Genomic DNA, 8,175 nt, shown 5'->3' with positions numbered 1-8,175 from the left:
CATTGTGTTTTTTTAATTTTTTTATTCCGGATCGTATGCCACTCTATTCGACCGAATCGGTTCATAAGCATAGGCCATGGGATGCCTGGTAACTGTAGATGCTTCCACATCAATGTCATCTCCCGACGAATAGTCAAATTAATCGTTCAAAACGTCGATCTCATTGCAAAATTCCTCCATCGCTGCCATATCTGCTACGTTGTGTTGACTTTTGGTGGAGCGAAAACACAGCCAGTGACGTCACCATTTGGGACTCCCCTAATGGCAGCGGCCTGGTCCCGGAATTCCCCACCCGGCCGGCGGATAATTAATTTTCTTTTGGCGAGTAATATCATATACAATAAATATTACGATCAATATCCATTGTAAAATGAATAAACTACCGGAATATTATAACTGTAATTGGTGTTTCCTTTCCCCTTTAATGGCACCTGTTTGAACTCGTTATCAGTATAAAAGACACCTGTCCACAACCTCAAACAGTCACACTCCAAACTCCACTATGGCCAAGACCAAAGAGCTGTCAAAGGACACCAGAAACAAAATTGTAGACCTGCACCAGGCTGGGAAGACTGAATCTGCAATAGGTAAGCAGCTTGGTGTGAAGAAATCAACTGTGGGAGCAATTATTAGAAAATGGAAGACATACAAGACCACTGATTAGACCCTCCAGAAAAACGCGGGCTAAAATCCTTGATTATGCGATCAAACATGCGGGGTTTTATGTGATTTTATGCGGTGAAATTGCGGGAAATTGCGAAATATGCGGAAAAAATAAATATTGGGCTGTCTTATTTATTTATTCTCTCTCACACACAACCTGCCACTAACGTTAAACCCCTTTACTATTCAATTAAACACATTCAATGTTTATTTATTGTAAAAGCAATTGGGCTATTTTAATCACACTCTCTCTCTCACACACACACACACACACACACACACACACACACACACACACACACACACACACACACACACACACACACACACACACACTTCTCCGCCTCATTCTGTTTTCATTTACTCGTTCGTTATCTGACCAGCTTCAATCTTGTAGGCTACTCACTTCGTTTCTTGTAGCCCTCGAAAGGGTTTTGGAGGTTGATGCCTCGGTGAACGTGAGTTGTTTGGCTTTCTTGTCCGCAGCAGCAGAAAGCATTTTCGAATGTTTGAATGAATCAAAGTGGGTCGTCACCGTCGATGTTCTCTTATGCTCCAACACAGTTGCACGGGGTGCAGAATAGTTTCCCCCCAGACATCGGGGTACTGCTTTGCCCGGTCTTTAGCAGAAATGTTCGTCGGTAAATGAGATTTGTTCATCTTGGTGAAGAGAAACTCTCGTGTGAGCTCCACACGTTCACTCTACGGTGTTGTTTACCTTCTGTGATGCGCGAGCTGATGATGTCGCGCATCATCAAGACGAGTTCACTTTTTTTTTTCTCAACTTTGTGTGGAAAAATGCGGGGATTATGCGGCCTTTTGAAAAATATGCGGATTTTGAAAAATATGCGCCATTTTGCTGATTATGCGGTAATTTCTGCGATCGCAGAATCGCGTTTTTCTGGAGGGTCTAACTGATAATCTCCCTCGATCTGGGGCTCCACGCAAGATCTCACCCCGTGGGGTCAAAATGATCACAAGAACGGTGAGCAAAAATCCCAGAACCACACAGGGGGACCTATTCAATGACCTGCAGAGAGCTGGGACCAAAGTAACAAAGGCTACCATCAGTAACCAGTGATGTACCTGAACGCGTTCAATGAACGATCGTTCATGAACGCGTTCATATTTTGGGCGAACGTGAACTGAACGTACTGTTTTTCCGCTAGATGAACGTAATTGAGAACGCGTTCATTCTCAGCGCTGTATAACGGCGTTCAAAAGTGCGTTCATTCTCAGCACAGCACTGTATTATAACGGCGTTCAAAAGTGTGCCAGATTTCATATGCCTTTCAGCCGAAAACCCAGTTAAAACACACCGTAAACAGGCTTCAAAATAATGCGGAAAACCACCCAATCTGGCAACAGCAAGCTGCCTGTGACGCGTACGCGCCTGTCACCCCTGGCTGTCGCACTAAAATATAAATATACTAAATATATCAGACTCCTCACAACAAACAATGTGGAACCGCGGAACCGGCGAGCATTGAATGAATGAATGAATGAATTAGTATGGACGAAGCCGAGAGCAGCTGCAGCAGCACTCGCTCAGAGTGAGACTCTACGGCAGGGGTGGGGAACCTCCGGCCTCCGGGCCGTATACGGCCCGCGAGACAATTTGGTACGGCCCTCGAGGTAATTTATAAACACACGCAAAGAATAAAAAAATGAAAGAAATCTAGACCGCAAAAAAATTAAACAAGCTAGTGCCTGTTTTTCCTGGCCAAGGTCAGGGTCCTTGAACACAACACGAGCCTAACGTGTCATCACGTGGTATATGTCTCGACTGACAGGGGGGCAGTTCTGACGGAGAGCACCAGAACGCCACTCCAGCACTTCAGAAATTGCAGTACCGATAAGTCCATACACATGCCGCAGTTTCTGCGTGTCTGTGTCTTTAGCTGAAAGCCCAGTGGCGATCTGCTCATCTGTCATACTGATCAGACAGTCAATAACTGTGTTGTTATCATTAGCATCCAGTGCTGGAATTGGGCCGGTACTCACCGGTACGCAGTACCGGCACTTCTGGTTCTGACCCATGGAGTACCGGCACTTCTTGCTCAGTACCGGCATGCTGGCGGTACTCCGGTACTCATGCACCGTGCCAGTACTCAACACTCTCCCGCCGTTCTTATTATACATCCATATATATATATATACAGCCGCCCGGTACTCAGTAGATGCGTCATGAGGTGCCGAACGGACATTCTCAACGCTCTAACCGCTGGAGTTTCACAGCGGCTGTCAGCTGTTTACTCCTGTCATTCAAACAGAACGTGCTGGAGAGGGGGCGGGGCTTATCTTCTCCATGTAAATACTGTGGTGGAAACGACTATGTCAAAATTAACTTATTAATCGTGATTTAATAGTAATACACGTTTAATAATAATAATGCCGAAGTAACAACATACTGAAAACTGTTAGTAAAACCATGTTTTAATGCTTTACAATTTACATACCTAGATGCACGTGTGTTGTGTTTATGCAGTGCAACTCCCACCCAGTGGGTGGCTATGTAGAGTGATAGAACAGAGCAGGCACGCCCCCGAGAGAAGGAAAGCAAGTCACGTCACAAATTAGCATTTCTAAAATGTTAGCGTGGATTAATAAAAGTGCAAAAAGACAGCGGTTGTCGCCGGAAGAAACTTCAAATACAGAGAATGCTGTGCCTGTGTTGGAAATTGTGTCTGATGGGGAGCTTTCTTTAGTTGATCCTCCTGCTCCAAGTTCTAGTGCATTAGCATTAGCACTAGCTCCGCCGCCTCCTCCAGAGCCTCTAACGTTAGCTGCTGCTGGCGCAACTGCCACCACCAACACCGGGCAAAGCGATGCACCTGACTGCTGGACAACGGACCAGGTGCAATATTTTTGCAAGACCAATGCATGGCTCCTTCTTAAAGATAAGAAGCTAGGATGTCGGATATGCAGAGATGTCAAATCTTTGGGAATACACACTGGACAAGGACTGAAACTGTCAACTGAATGGGGTGAGTGTGCAGTGTCTCATTTCGGTGTTGACAAGGGCAAACAACAAGCTAGCCTGAGAAAAAAAATCAAAGAACATAAAGAATCACAAGCCCATGTAAAAGCTGCTGACATCCTTACATCTGCTTCACGTGAAACTATTCAACATCAAGTGCAGTCTATGCATACATCTGAATTAGACACCACTATCAGAGTTTTTCGAACGGCATATAACATTGGCAAACATAGCCGGCCATTCACAGACATGCCAATTGATTTGAATGTCCAGAAACTGAATGGGCTGAACGTGGGCAGTGTTTTGCACTCCAATAAAACCTGTGGCGAAATCATCGACCACATAGCTCATGAGCTGAAGAAAAAAATGGCAAAAGACATTACAGAAAACCAAAGAAAACTCTGTGTTTTGGTCGATGAATCTACCACTATTAGTGGTAAAACGGTGCTTGTTGTGTGTCTACGCTCAGCATTAGTTGATGCTGAGCCCGAAACGTTTTTTTGGGAGCTGATCGAGTTGGATGGAACAACGGCTGATGACATCACAAAGGCGTTAATGGGGTGTCTTGGAAGAGATTTTAACGAGGACTTTTTAGGTCAGTGTTTCGTTTCTTTTGCATGTGATGGGGCTTCAGTCATGCTAGGGAAGAGAACAGGCGTTGCCACCCAGTTGTGTAGTAAATTCCCAAGCCTGTTTGTGTGGCACTGCTCCAATCATCGTCTAGAGCTGGCAGTTGGGGATGTGGTCAAGGAGGTCTCAGGGCTCAATCATTTCCAGATCTTTTTTGACAAACTCTATTCCTTGTTCCATGCCTCCCCCAAAAATCAGAGGCAGTGTGCGCAAGCAGTCGGACAGCGTCTCCTGGTGATAGGGCGTGTTTTGTCCATCCGCTGGGTGGCTTCAAGTGAAAGGAGCGTCAGAGCAGTCTGGGAAAACTACCGAGTGCTTCATGATCACTTCACAAATGCTGCAAACGACACGAGCAGGGAGACAGAGCAAAGTACAAGGGCCTGGATGATGTGCTCACATCTGCAACGTTTGTCAGCAATCTGGGACTGATGTACGATGCGCTCACAGAGCTCAGCGACCTCTCTCGGCAACTCCAAAAAAGAGAGATGACACTGCCTACAGCAGATAGGCTCTTAACTCGAGAAATACGAGTTTTTGAATCCATGGTCACCATGCCTGGCCCACACATGACTACAGTTCATACAGCTCTAGCTGAGAAGTCATTCAAGGGTGTTGCCCTGCCCCTGCGTGAGAATGGCAGGCTTGTACAGATTCATGCAGGTCAGTTTTTCCGCAGTATGGTAGAGAATCTGAGACACAGAATGACTTCCACAACCTCCTCTCATGTCAGCACAAGAGAAATCCCATTACATGGCCGGGAGGCCCGGGACAATCAGCTAATCCAGGACATGAAAGTTATCCATCCTGGAAGTTGGCCTGAAGAGGAGTTAGACGTACAGTATGGGGACGTAGAGGTGCTACGTTTGTGCGAAGTGCTGAAAGTGGACAGAAGAGAGACTGTTCAGGGCTTTCGCGAATACAAGGAAACCAGGGCATCCCGTACACCTGCTGCCATGGAGCCTCTACTGAAAGCAGTCCGAACCATCGCTGTCTCCACTAGTGAGTGTGAGCGGGCATTCAGCTGCATGAACGATATCCTTACTGCAAAAAGGAATGCTCTCTCTGTCAGCCGACTGTCCAGCCTGGTTTTCATTAAATGTAATGGACCATCACTAGGACAGTTCAATCCGGAACAGTATGTGAGGTCCTGGCTGGCAAAGGGAAGGAGAAGTGCTGATGAAAGAGCCTGTCCAGCTCCAGCCCCTGATACTGATGTCCCCAAGGCCTTCTGGAGCCTTTTCTAACAATGTGAAGTATATTGCAAAGCAGCTCACCCAGTGAGAAGACTTTTGGCATAATGTGCCGATTTGTACAGATCCTGGAGATAGAAGGACTTCAGACCAACCAGGGAGTTATCTGATCAGCTTGGTGTTCAATGTAACTCTTTACCATGGCTCAGACTTTGTTACTTGCAGTTACAGTTTCTCATTTTAGATTGTGCAAATTTTGCATTAGTTTTTACATGTTCTTTGTTCATGCTCTTTATCATTTTTCTGAGTTGGAAAGTTAGATTGCATCATAGTTTACTTTATACATATTTGTATTCTTCAGTGGTGAAGTATATTGCAAAGCAGCTCAGCCATGTGAGAAGACTTTTCGCACTTTTTCGTTTTTCGTTTTCTGAGTTGGAAAGTTAGATTGCATTCAAAATGTACAGAAATACTTAATTTTGTTAAAGCTTTTTATAAAAAATGCTTCTGACCAGAGCTTTGTTTCCTTGTCATTAATGTTGAACACCACCAGAGGGGCTCTCACCTGAAAGGTCTCTGCTTCATGTGTCTTCAGCAGAAGATCTAGACTTTGATTGCTATATTTTCAGTTAATATTGACCTTACTGAGCTTTAGCCATATCCGCTGCCTATCATAAAAAATGTTAAGTACAGTGAACCTTTCTAAAATATACAGTAGTAAAGAGACAAACCCACCAGCATTATAGTAGCCAAATTCTTGTTTGTGGGCTGTATATATAAAATTGACTTGAAAAAGTTGCTGATTTTAGAATACTGGCACCTTTTTCATTCCAATTCAAGCACTGTTAGCATCTGGTTAGCTAGCTATGCTAACGGGTATAAGAAGCTTTGTCTACAACCAGTGAGGTAAAGGCACATCTTTATATGATCATTATAGTTATAAAAAAAACAAGAGAATAAAGTAAACAGGTATAAAATACTATATGACAGTTATTAATAAAGAAGAATACAGTTTGAAAGGGGAGTGATTTGTCAAATATCCATAAATTAAAAGAAAATCTGCTTACAGTTGTGTTTGGGTGTTGAGAGATGTGTCCATAGATCTCCTAATGTTGCTCTCATAGTGCAAACAATCTTGCCAGGGGAGCATGCCCCCCGGACCCCCCTAGAGGAGGTTAGGTCCCCCCCACTTAAATCATGTTCACATGGATAGGAAACTAAATACATTTGCACACATCTTGTGTCCATAAATCATCTTTCTGTGTTGGTGGTCACGCCACACCCTGCACGTGCATGCATACGCGAGTCATGGTGAGATATCTGGATTAAGAGGTTGCTTTTTCTTTACACAGCATGAAATGAATGGGCTGTGATTTTAGTTTTTTTAAGCAGAGGTCAATAACTTGTACGGCCCTCTGAGGATATTGTAAACATTAAAATGGCCCATTAACATCGTACAGGAGACAAATAATAGCTCGCAGCAACGTATTGAAAAAAGAACTATGAACTATAAATTAGTTCATTTTTGAAACCATGAACTTTAGTTCAACATTTTGAATTATGAACTATGAACTGAACTAGTTCATTTTAAAATGTGTGAACTGTGAACTGAACTAGTTCATGTAGAAAGTGAACTTTCCCAACACTGTCAGTAACACACTACGCCGCCAGGGACTCAAATCCTGCAGTGCCAGACGTGTCCCCCTGCTTAAGCCAGTACATGTCCAGGCCCGTCTGAAGTTTACTAGAGAGCATTTAGATGATCCAGAAGAGGATTGGGAGAATGTCATATGGTCAGATGAAACCAAAATAGAACTTTTTGGTAAAAACTCAACTAGACGTGTTTGGAGGAGAAAGAATGCTGAGTTGCATCCAAAGAACACCATAGCTACTGTGAAACATGGGGGTGGAAACATCATGCTTTGGGGCTGTTTTTCTGCAAAGGGACCAGGACGACTGATCCGTGTAAAGGAAAGAATGAATGGGGCCATGTATCGTGAGATTTTGAGTGACAACCTCCTTCCATCAGCAAGGGCATTGAAGATGAAACGTGGCTGGGTCTTTCAGCATGACAATGATCCCAAACACACCGCCCGGGCAACGAAGGAGTGGCTTCGTAAGAAGCATTTCAAGGTCCTGGAGTGGCCTAGCCAGTCTCCAGATCTCAACCCCATAGAAAATCTTTGGAGGGAGTTGAAAGTCTTCGTTGTCCAGCGACAGCCCCAAAACATCACTGCTCTAGAGGAGATCTGCATGGTGGAATGGGCCAAAATACCAGCAACAGTGTGTGAAAACCTTGTGAAGACTTACAGAAAACGTTTGACCTCTGTCATTGCCAACAAAGGGTATATAACAAAGTATTGACATGAACTTTTGTTATTGACCAAATACTTATTTTCCACCATAATTTGCAAATAAATTCTTTAAAAATCAGACAATGTGATTTTCTGGATTTTTTTTTCCCCTCATTTTGTCTCTCATAGTTGAAGTGTACCTAGGATGAAAATTACAGGCCTCTCATCTTTTTAAGTGGGAGAACTTGCACAATTGGTGGCGGACTAAATACTTTTTTGCCCCACTGTATGTATATATATGTATATATTTTGTGTCATGTAAAGCAGCTTTAAATATCTAGAAATAACATGTTAATGGCAGAAGAAGTCAAACATTTTGTTTTAAGTAACAGACGTGACGTTTTTTCAAACTCAACAG

The sequence above is a fragment of the Pseudochaenichthys georgianus genome, chromosome 4 (assembly GCF_902827115.2).
Source record: "Pseudochaenichthys georgianus chromosome 4, fPseGeo1.2, whole genome shotgun sequence".
NCBI classification, from domain to species: Eukaryota; Metazoa; Chordata; class Actinopteri; order Perciformes; family Channichthyidae; genus Pseudochaenichthys; species Pseudochaenichthys georgianus.
Note: the sequence above shows the minus strand (reverse complement) of the source record.